General features: G+C 48.8%; 1 protein-coding gene across 4 annotated transcripts in view; it reads right to left on the bottom strand.

Moving 5' to 3' along the window:
• The window catches only part of PLXNA4 (plexin A4), a 454,438-nt gene that overhangs the window by 441,571 nt on the left and 841 nt on the right, over positions 1–12,026 (bottom strand). The window contains exon 1 of one of the 4 annotated variants that reach the window (XM_040663921.2): positions 11,411–11,585. The exons of the other annotated variants lie outside the window; for them this stretch is intronic. The gene's annotated coding sequence lies outside the window, so the exon portion shown is untranslated. Of the gene's footprint in view, positions 1–11,410; positions 11,586–12,026 lie in introns of those variants that run through there. 4 annotated transcript variants of the gene reach the window in all.

The following is a 12,026-nucleotide window of genomic DNA, read 5'->3' as shown; positions in this document are numbered from 1 at the left end:
AGGAGGAAGAATAGATGTGTGCAACAGTAAGGGAAACACTGGCTAGTAATTCTCAAACTTTTAGTGTGCTAAGCCAACCATAAAGCAAGAAAAGCTAAAGAGATGAAAGCTTGTTCATCTGAACCAGCATTTTAAAGAACATGCAACCACGTGAAAGAAAAAAAAAATGAAGAAAACATTTTTTCCTTGAAATCATCATAGAATCATCATAGGATCATTTGAGTTGGAAGGGACCATTAAAGGTCACCCAGTTCAACTTCCCAATGAAGTTCTGCACTCCTTCTGCAGCAGGAGTGGGGAAAAAGTCAAAAACAAAGCAAATGAGAGATTCAGTTCATAAATATGAGAGAAGGTCAGCTTTCTCCTCACCAATTCCCACAGGAATTGAGCATGGTATTTGATATAGGGCAGACATTCGATTCTTTCTTCCACGTAAGCAGGCTGATACATCCACTTCCCATCTCTCCATCCACCTTCCCCATGACACTGCAGCATCACTGCAGGCAGGTTTAGGTCCCTTCCGCGGAGCAACTGCTTCAGCAACAACCTGTTAGAGTTCAAAATGCATCTCCTCTTAGCCCTGAGCTGAGAAAGGGGTGATTTTGTCTGTGTTTGAGAACAGGCTCCTGCTTCAAGGTGCATGGAGACCTTGGAAGAAGCTCATGATGGGTGGCAGTTGCCCATCAGCAGAGAGTAGCAGAGGAGCAGGCTAGAACAAACCTATACTTGGAGACCACTTGCTTATCATAAAACAAAGCAGCTTCTGCTTTATTTCATAAGAAAGGAGAAGCAAAGAGGGAGAGACAGAGAAGGCAATGAAACTGCTGCACAGAAGGGCCGTGTGTTTCTCTTCCAACTCACTATTATGACTCTACATAGCATGCTGTAGCTTTTGTATACTCCCATGCAGGTATTGAGTAACCTCAAAATTATCCTCCCCACACACATAGCCAAAAGGAGTGGAGGTACAGCAGGAGAGCATCTTGCATGGACACATGGAACTGCTCTTGGGGGAAAATGTGGCTCGATGCTTGAGCCAATCAGAGTGATGGAGATGTCTGCAGGAGCATCAGTGCGTGCAAGACCAAGCACTGAGAAAGCAGATTGTCACCAAGTCACAATCTGCTTGGAATCTGCTCCAGGCCCATGGCACCTTGCTGCTGCCCAGCTTGAGTGCTCATGGCCAAGCTCCAGCCAAACACCTTGGAGGGAGGAGAAGTGGTGCACAACCCCATCTTGCACCCTCTTTGTCACCAGCAGCATCTGCACCTTCTGAAAAACCATTAAAGAAACCCAGCTCACAGAAAGCCACATTCCCAGACACAAAGGCTTCTTATAGAATCATAAAGGTTGGAAAAGATCATTAGGATCACGTAGTCCAACCTTTGACCCATCACCACCATCATGCCCACTAAGCCACGTCCCTTCTCCAAGATCATGTTTCTACACACATTTAGAAGATATGGAAGACATAGCTATGTCTATGTGCACATGTGCAGATCTACTTAAAGGATAAAGGAACTCCAGCTTCAAGTGCAAATGAGAGAGAGAATTGGCAGTGCAATACAGTGACTCAACCCTACTGCGTACCCCAATGCAGTACAGGGTATCCCATGGGCTCACACCACAAACACACAGTTTTGCACTAGAAAGCAACAAGGAGTTCTCTTTGTTTCCACATGAAATAGGAAAAACAGAGAGAAATTAGTATAGAGAGATGGTCACGCTGAGAAGATGCAAGTCCTGTTCCTTAGCTCCCCAGCATGAATGTGGGAAACAAGTCCTACCAGGTCTTATTGTTGCTAAAAGATCAGCTGGGTTTGAAAAGATGCTAAAAAACCTCAGTTTAGCCCAGATTTGGAAAGCTTTGGGAAGAGCTTGGCAGCTCATCATGTTCTGATTATTTACTTCTCCAAGCTAAGGAGAGACCTACTTCACATACTGCCTCCTGGAGAGGCGGAAACATCAGGCATGTAAAATAAGAAGGAAATCGACTTGATAGCTCCTTCCCCCTCCTTAATGGGTAATACTTTCCTAATTATGCCCGCTTGCCATTTCCTTTTCCTGTTTTATTTGAGACATTATGTAGAGAGAGATTTGTACTGGAAGTCATTACTTTCATTCCTTGGTATTCCTTTGAGCTGTCTGACTTGCTGAGGCAGGCAAGGACAGAAGCTCCACAATAAAGAAGGAAGAAAAGTTTCCTCAATGGTTTTGAAAGGTGTTCTTTCTTGTGTCCATCTCCTGCCATATGCACCTTACCTCCCTCCCCATCCTTTTCCCTCTTTCATTGGGCAGAGAGGTGCAGCACAAAGGATATCCTGTGCCTCCTGCTCTCTCTGGGCCATGGTGAGAATCTTGGGTAGGGAGAGTAAGCCAAAAGGCTGCAAAGATACTCCAAGTCCAGGACCCAAAGTGGACGCTGGGGTTCGGGGAGAAACCTGATAGTCTCATAACTGGTGGGATCCAAGGTGGCATCAAGACAACCTTTGGATGATCTCTCTTGAAGCACATCATACCATAACCCAATCCAAGCAGCTGGTGGAGAAAAAGCGATGATAGAAACAAACCACTCTGATCCCACCGCCACATGGGTGACCCTACCAAAGGCTTGTATTTGCTGCAGGCAGGCTCGTTCCTTTAGCATAGGTCCCTATTAGTGCTATGCTTAATTGCAACCGGAAGTAGGGAGGGATGGCACACCTAGGAGCAAGAAAAACGTGCTCTTCATCATTCCAGCATGTTAACGAAAACACACCTTCCTCCACTTGCATGCTGCTTGGAGATGCATCCAGCCATCTGAGAGGTACAGAAAGCCCATGGGATTGTCAGGGATTCTGGCAGAGGGGGGAATCAGCATTTAGACCCCCCCCCCCTACATCCCTCTCTCTACCTCCAAGCTGCACCTGACAAGAAGGCCCCCAAGCTGTGCTCTTGCACCCCAGGTGTTTCTCTCTCTTCTCTGCAGGGAGCTCAGCTTCCAAGAAGGGAAATACAAAGCCCAAGGGGATTGACTTCAAGCAATGAAACAGGCCCTGTAAAGGAAGGTGTTTTATTCCTGCTTGAAGGAGTGCTTTAAAGAGCTTCCTTTTGTTTCCTCAAAGGCTGGGAAGGATGTTTCCCAGTCCCGGCCTGGCAGGATGGGGAGGGGGAAAGTGGAGAGAAATTTGGGGGAACTCAGGAGCTACAACCTGTAAGCACCAACAGAGATTTCCCCACATCCCGCCTGCAGCAGCCTGCACTGGTCCAGCCATTCCTGCATCCCTCCCACCCTGCAGGGTGTTCATCCCTCTGGAGAGCATCTTTAGCAGCAATCAGTGGCCCAGTAAGCAACATCTAGAAAACCTATGCTGTTGGGGTTTTTTTTGTTGTTTGTTTTGGGTTTTTTTTTTTGTTTGTTTGTTTGTTTGTTTTAATCTTTTTTTTTTTTCCCTTTTCTCTTTTTTGGGAGGAGGGGAATAGTTGGGCATGTTGGCCACACATTTTGCCCTCCACCTCCAGGCTACACTGCACCTGGCCTGGATGGAGGTGCAAAGCAGCCCCACTGCTCTCCGTTCCTCTGGACATTTTTCCAGTCCTCTAATCCATTCACCTCCTGGCCCAATGAGCCACCCTTCTGCAGCAAATTCAGCATCCTCAGAGCCACTGAGGTGTGAAGGACAGAAGGTTTCATTGCAGAACCACCTCTGCAGTGCTGCCAGCTTTGAGGTGAAGCTGTGAATACAGTTTTGCATCCCTCCTGCACTTCCTATCTGCGCACTCCCCAAACCAATGGATTTATCTGAAGACAGCTCTAAGGGGACTCTCTGCAGGACACCCTGCTGCAGAAGTCAACTGGAGCACTGCTCAGCACCCAGCCTACAGAACATACCTGTTCCTACCCTGGTACTTGGAGAAAAGGGAGACTACAAAGCAGGATTTGTCCCACTCACAGCTGGAAAGCAATCGTTGGGAGGCACAATTTGCTCTGCTTGGCATCACACAAGCTGCAGAAAGCCCTGGAGCAGCATCTTCCTGCACTGCCTGGCCGGGTGCCCAACTGCAGGAGGGCTTGGGCAGAGCAGGAGCCCAGGACAGGAGTGCTGGAGGAGTTTCCCTGCCTCCCAGCGCAGAGGGATGGGTTTGCAGAGAGGGGAGGACTTCAGCAAACAACAGGGAGCAGCGTATGCAAAGAGATAAGGGAAGGTATTTACCAGGCAATCACTACAAGGTCCTGTGAATATAGTATTTGTGATGGATGAATAGGCATATTATTACAGAACTTAATGCAGACCGGTTGCACCAAATGGCGACATGCGATTACTAGTTGGGAAATAACTAAGCTCATTATAATGAAACGCTTCACTCAAATCCCCCTCCAAAGGATGCATCTGACGGAGGAAGGAACCTGTGACGGGAACATGCAGGGGGATTTGTTTAACCAGATCAGCCTGCTGGGCTGCTAAAGCCTGGCTGGTGGGGAAACACAACCCACCAACCTATGTGGACGGGGTGGGCAGCACCCCACATCCAGCACTGGGCACCTCCTGGCACCACCTCGCCTTTAAGAGATGAAAAGAAGCACCTTTCAATAATAAATAATAATGCTAACTATGTGTTTCTATAGCAACTCATCACCATAGCAGCTAAGCACAGGAGGAGGACTCAGGGCTGATCCTGCCTTCTTCAGGGTGCGGAGGCAATTGCCCCTCTGGGGGTGGCTCAGTAGGTGGAAAAGCTGCAATGGAAACCCAGAACTTATCCTCCAGGTTGTCCCTGAGTGCTGCCAAACCCCGCATTCATTCAGGGGGACACCACAGAGGACAGAGTGCAACCAAAAAGAGATGTCCTGGAGCACTTGCACAGTTAGAGGAGGAATTATCCATGTAAATACCCCACCCCCACACATGCACATCTCAGGTTAACATCTGACAACACTCCTTTAGCAAGGATTGGAGATGTGTACCAAAACCTGAAAGAATAGAACAGGCTTCCCAAAACTGTCCAGAAAGTCACTTTCTTTATAGCTAGTAAGTCATGCAGACCTACTCATTGTAATTTTTTTTTAAATCCCCTAGATTATCCAAGAAAGAAAGAAAATCTGTGGAAAAGACTTTGAGTAGCCCTCCTACCAGCATGGCTGTGCTCCCAGCTCACTTCCTTTCTCTTCTTTTCCCCCAGCCCAGAGCAGCCCAATGCCACTTCCAAAAGCCTCTTCCCAAAAGTCAGCAGCAGAAGGGGACACCAGCCAGGGACACACCTTGGTGGCTATTGGCTGTGTAGAGTGCTGTTTCTCAGGCTGGTAAGTAAGTTCCCTATCAGAACCTCCATGGTTTTATCATCTCTTATCATTTTGGTTGACCAAAAGTGAGTCATTTGTAAAGACCATTAGAGCAAATAACTGCAAGATGTTTGGCAGTCGCTTCTACAGGACCAGGGTGCCCACACTTGGTAGATAGGGAGAAAAAGACTTGAAGGACAGGGATCACAGGGAAGCTCTCTGGATAACCAAAGTCTCCCTTTGGCAAATCAAAGTCTCCCTCTCACAAATTAAAGTCTCCCTCCGACAGCCCAGAGTAAGTTTTCATAAAGTAAAACAAAGCTGTGTTGCACACCAAGTACTTGCTATTCCATCAATAGGCAATTGTAACAGGATACACCTCCTTAGTCTCTAAATGAGTTTTATTTCCAGCACTACATTATGGACAAATCCCCAGTCACACACACACACACACACACACACACACACACACAAAACAATAAACAACACTACAATAAATAAATCCCATTTCACAATCAAATATGCTCTAAGCCAGTCAAACAGGGCCACGCGTGCACAATGAATCCACAATTCTTTTCCCAATTCCCCATCTTTTTTTTCAAGGAGGGGAGAAAGACGGAAGGAAATGAGGGAAGAGCTGATAGACGAAATGAAGTGGCAATTTCCCCGTTCAGCTGGGGATCAATACGTGGGCTCATCATGGTTCCTGATTCAAAGGGCTCAGCTCTCAGTGCCCAAGCCCAGATTGATACAGCTCCAGTGCTTGACTTAGAAGCACTTCATCTCGGCAAGATATTTTTAATTTAAGTCTTGCTGCAGTCGGGTGCGGAGCCATCCAGGGTTTGATTTACTGCTAATTCGTCGCTTCGATTCCTATAACTCTACACTCAGTCACCAAACAGTTTAGTGTGGAGACACTCAGCAGTGCAGCTCTTCATGAATGAGCACCAAGGGGCTGCTGGTGGCCAGCTCGCATTCCTCGCTTCAGACACAACAACGAGTAAATAAATCACAAGCATTACATGCAGCCCCCAAGTCCAGCATCACTTCATGATTCCAAACGAAAACAATACTGAGGCAAAAAAAACTCCACCACACTCATCTTTCCTCCCTTATGTAATGTTTTATGCTGAAGGTGAACCAACAGGTGGGTCAGGGAAACCTGATTGAGCTGTGGGTGTCCCTGTTCGGTGATGGGGAGTTGGACTAAGGGTCCTGTAAGGGCCCCTTCCAGCTCAAACCATTCTATGATTCTATGATTCATTTACATGCATTTGATGCAGTACTGGCTTTGAGAGTTCACCGAGCATGAAGATTTATTCCCCTGTCCCTCTGCACAATCTCTGAAGAAGGGGAAGTGTATGAGTATACATCATGCAAATGCCTGTAACGGAAACCTATCCCATATTATCTGCATCAGATCCACACATTCACACTATCAGAAGGACAAGGGAGATTCAAGTGACAGTCAGCTCCTGTAAATTTATAGCTAATGGCTTGTTGGGGAAGCCCCAGCAGAACACTTGTGTATGGATAAGGCAGCTAGAGGATAACTTGGGGGTCAGGTGTGAAAGCTGGGAGAGACACCAACGTGAGGTCTCCCTTCTGGATCTGGATAGGCTGGATAGCTGGGCTGAAGCCAATGGGATGGGATTCAACAAGACCAAATGCCGGGTCCTGCACTTTGGCCACAATAACCCCAGGCAACGCTACAGGCTTGGGGCAGAGTGGCTGGAAGACTGCGTAGAGGAAATGGACCTGGGGGTGTTGATTGATGCTAGACTGAACATGAGCCAGCAGTGTGCCCAGGTGGCCAAGAAGGCCAATGGCATGCTGGCTTGTATCAGAAATAGTGTGGCCAGCAGGAACAGGGAAGTAATTGTCCCCCTGTACTCAGCACTGGTGAGGCCGCACCTCGAGTACTGTGTCCAGTTTTGGGCCCCTCACTGTAAGAAAGACATCGAGGCCCTGGAGTGTGTCCAGAGGAGGGCAACAAAGCTGGTGAGGGGTCTGGAGCACAGGCCTTATGAAGAGCGGCTGAAGGAGCTGGGATTGTTCAGTCTAGAGAAGAGGAGGCTCAGGGGAGACCTTATTGCTCTCTATACCTGAAGGGAGGTTGTAGTGAGCTGGGGGTCACGAGAGTGAGCTTCTCTCGTGTGACTAGTGATAGGATTAGAGGGAATGGCTTCAAGCTGCACCAGGGAAGATTCAGGCTGGATGTTAGGAAATACTACTTCTCTGAAAGGGTGGTCAGGCACTGGAATGGGCTGCCCAGAGAGGCGGTGGAGTCACCGAGCCTGGTAGTGTTCAAAGAGCGTTTGGATGTTGTGTTGAGAGATATGGTTTAGCGAGAACCATTGGTGAAGGGCGAACGAATGGTTGGACTGGATGATCCTGTGGGTTTTTTCCAACCTTAGCGATTCTATGATTCTATGATTCGGGGTCACTGGTGCAGATCCTGCCTCTCTCAGCTGTGGTTTTCTTTTATTCCTATGCAGAAGAAAATCAGTCTCCTGTTTTGGGGGTGAGGATTTCTGTTTTCATGGCATGTGGGATTTAAAACACTCTCATTGGCAGCATGGCCTGGAGTTAAAGCAGGTCGCGGAGTTTGCAGATGACCTCTCTCTTTCTAGAGAAATCATGGAATCATTAAGGAAAAGACCAATCTAGTCCAACCTCCAAAAGAAGTAGAAAGCTATTTGTTGATACGCACCACAGTGGGGAAAGAGGTTTCAGCCCAATTCATGCTCCTGCTTAAGCCTACAGGCTCTCCAGTCCCAAGCACTAGGTGCCTACTACAGGTATTAGCATTTGAGATGGAAACAGTTGAGAATACCATAACTTGAGGAAAGATTGGGCTTCTGCCATGGGAACTCTGCTTGTGAATCAGCTTTGAAAAGCAAGCTTGACGCCAATGAAGCACGGAGCATAGATGAGAGATGTTTAAATTAGATGGCCATTGGATTTCCAAGGCAAAGAATACACATTCAACCTGATCTAGCTGTCTCCTTTCATTGCAGGAGAGATGGACTAGGTGGCCTTTAAGGGACCTTTCCAACTGGAATAATTCTATGATTCTATAGATCAGAGGTATCCAAAATGAGATGGCCTTTGGGTTTCCAAGGCGAATGATACCCATTCAAAGGTACAGGACAGAAAGCAACCACACTGGCTCCCATTGCTGATGCAGGACACAGTCTTGGAGATCCTTATCTGGTGCAGCACATTATGAGATATCATAGAATCAGAATAGCTTGGGTTGGAAGGGACCTCAAGGATCATGAAGCTCCAACTCCCCCCCCCCCCCCCCCCCCCCCAAGGCAGGGCCACCAACCTCCACATTTAATACTAGACCAGGCTGCCCAGGGCCCCATCCAACCTGACCTTGAACACCTCCAGGGATGGAGCATCCACAGCCTCTCTGGGCAGCCTATTCCAGCACCTCATCACTCTCGTAGTAAAGAACTTCCTCCAGATATGACCAAGCAAAGAAAAAACAAACTTGGTGGAACACATACCAATGGAAAACAAAGAAAGTCAGACAGTTCTAGTGAGATGAATCAAAAAACCACCACGAAGAGAAATGCCAGTTCCTGAAAATCACCACGCAGACTGTCAGCATCACAACTCAATTCTGCAATGATCGCTCCATTTCCAAGGGTTATTAAAAACATCTTATACACAATTTCAAACATGGAAACCAAAGTTCATGGGAGCACAGCTGCCCCATGGCCCATGTGCTCACCCAGGATAAGGATTTCTCATTTTTAAGCATCTATCTGTCATGTGAACTGCAAAAATTTCAGTCTTAAAAGTGTTGTGTTCTGACCGTGCACTACTGGCTGTTGAAGCACAGGCTCAAGGGCAGCAGACCACTCACTGCTCTCACTCCCAAGGACTGTTTGGGGCTCAGTCTGCATTTCATGGTAGTGAGTGAGGAGTCTCACCAGTTAATGGGGCTCGGACGGAGCCTCCTGCCTCTCCGTGCCTCAGTTTTCCTTTTTGAGCCCTGTGTATGTATTTCTGCTTTGTGTTGTTAGGATCCTTCTTTTTTTTTTTTTTTTTTTTTTTAAATGTAAGCTTCTTGAGAACTCCAACCTAAGGGATATAAAGTGCTTTTCAGCCTGATGACAGCCATGCATGGAAGCACGCCCACCACTAACATCCTGCAGTAAGTCAGCAGTGCTGCCCAGACTCAGCGCAGACGGGAAGTCTCGTAGCCTTGGGCGCCTGGAGGGGCTGATGTCCATTAACAGAGCCTTGCAAGCCATAAGGAAGGAGTAAGAAAGAGCCCTCTGAAGCCTCTGTTCAACTCTGGTGGGAAGCAGAAAAGGCTTTTATTTTATCTTATTTTTGAAGTGCCAAGACATTTGAGGGTTTTACAGTGGGAACCAATCCAAATACCCCCAAATAATGCATTCTTAGCTGGGGAGGGGCAGGACATGAGGCTTTGGAGACCCATCACTGCTGCAGTGCAGGGTGACGCTGGGTTTCAGTTGCCATCAGCAATGTGAGACTTCATTTTACAGGGGTATTGTGACAAATAAACCAAGAAGAGCCAAGAGATTCCGAGGACAGATGATCACAGAAAAGTCACCGCGCCTGAAAATGTCTACACGCTATGCCAAGCCACAAACTTTGGCACTGCTAGCTCCAAAACTCAAAAGCTCTACCTCTAACACCCTCCCAACGCAGGATCCCAGTGCGCTAGTGAGTAGAACACGAGCCCACCATGCCAGCATCATTCTCTGCTTTTTAGGAAGATTTTCAGAGTTCCCTTCCAAATAAGAAATTAATTCCTACGCAGTGTTAACCCTCAATACACCCGAGCATCCTAAGACCTTGCAAAGCTTTTCATCCTCGGGCTCACAAGCGCTCAAACCAAAGCTCGGCACTCCGTGAAGGAAGCAGGTTGCATTGCATTGCATGAAGGAAATCAGGAGACAAAGCAATTCAGGAAAAGGAGAAAGGCAGTACAAAAGGGGCTCCAGCATCCCTCCTCCTCTCCCCTCCTCTCTGCCTTCCTGCTGCCCCCCGGGATCCGCCTGCTGAAACTGCTGCCTCCCCGGCTTCGCTGTGCCGCAGCCACGGGGCTGTCTAGCACTGCGAACACAGCAAGGCAGGCTGGCAGGTGAAAGCTTGGATATTTCCTCTCCCAGTGGAGAAGTTCAGCATCTCTCTTAGGATTCACGCTAGCACTCAGCCCTCCGCTGGCCAGGCTCACTGATTTAACGGCAGCCTTCAGCGCCTACCAGGCAGCTACGATCATCAAGCGAAAGCTTCCCAACAGCACTGTGATTGATCATCAGGCTGTATTCTAAAACACCCGTCTTGGATATAAACAACGCTTAGATCATGCAGCTGTCATCTATTTTGCATCGTATCGAGATCGCCGGGCTCCACGCATGGAAGAGGGGATGGGAAGGAAAAGGCTCGGAGTGGTCCTCCAGGAAAGGAGACACCCCCACGGAGGATGGGTCTGGGCAGGGGAGGGAAGAAAATCCCCGACTTTCGTGATGGGGTTGCATGTTGCAACCTGGCTGCGCACGCTAAGCAGACACACATCTGTTGCTCTGCTTGAAGCCTGGCTCCGGCAAAGGGTCCCACGCACAAACAAACAAACACACGCTTAAAGCGCGGCTCTCATCCCTGAAACCTTAAGGCAGTGGCTCAGCCAGGGGGAGGAAGCACCTAATCTCACAACGGGAGGCACACGCTGTAATTAAAATCACAGAGACCCCATGCTCCAGCAGTCCCACCCGCTCACGGATTTAACCGGCTCCTATAATTAAGACCCAGGTGAAGCAGAAGGCGGATAAAGAAGTTAAGCATGCTTTATGCCTTCTGAAATATTTGTGCACGCTCAAGATAAGACCCCAGAAGGCTGTAAAAAATCCCCTCACACGGTCATTGTTCCCCTGGAATAGGAGCATCCCCGGCAGCCCAAGTCCAAACCATCCCTCCCTCCATCACTCTCCCCTGGACGCTCGCATCCTCGCCCTCCCCAAAACCTCGCATCCCGATGTCAGAAGGAAGCCATGAAAAATCAGGTGTGTTTCCAGCCAGCTGCCTGGCACGGCTGGAGGGCGAAGCAGAGCAGACGTGGGGTGGAAGTTTACAGGGAGAGGAGCGCGGCCGCGAGCTTCCCACCTGGTCACTTCCACGAAGGCAAATCCTTTGGGTCCGACGTGGTGAAGGCTGAGTCCCTACCCAGAGCCAGGAGCAGATGGGGCCCCAGGAGGAGGGTTTCCTCTGGGCTGGGGATGGAGCAGCCACACGCAGCCGCTCCAAACCCAAACAGCACTTAGCCCTGCTGGGGCTGAGCAAGTGGGTTTGTTTATCTGGGAGGAACTCATCTGCTGCCGGAGTATTATATTTCCACCAAAACCATGTGCAGCTCGGTGTTTAGATCACTTCTCCTTGTCTACATCATTTAGGGGCATATGTCTGATAAACGGAGAGTATCAATACGCAGGTTTCGGTTGCAGCACACACACATGGACGGAGGGAGGGGAAGGTTTATCAACACCGATTCCGCAGCCGGGATTTAGGCAGCCAAACTCCCCAGCACCTCGCAGGAAGGGAAATGATGGGGGTCACCCCCTTCTCGCTCAGGTGTTCCCCCACCGGGGGTGGCCCCTGTCCCCATCGGTCACCCGGGAGGCTCCGATCTTCCCTGGGAAAAGGGCTCTGCCTCCAGCTGCAGCCTCGTCGGGAAAAGTTTGCAAATGCCTCCAGCCCGGAGGAGGCAATGGGGCACGGAGGG

This window comes from Gallus gallus, chromosome 1 (genome assembly GCF_016699485.2).
Source record: "Gallus gallus isolate bGalGal1 chromosome 1, bGalGal1.mat.broiler.GRCg7b, whole genome shotgun sequence".
In the NCBI taxonomy this organism is placed as follows: Eukaryota; Metazoa; Chordata; class Aves; order Galliformes; family Phasianidae; genus Gallus; species Gallus gallus.
The sequence above is the reverse complement of the archived record's forward strand: the minus strand, read 5'-3'. Positions and strand labels throughout refer to the sequence as shown.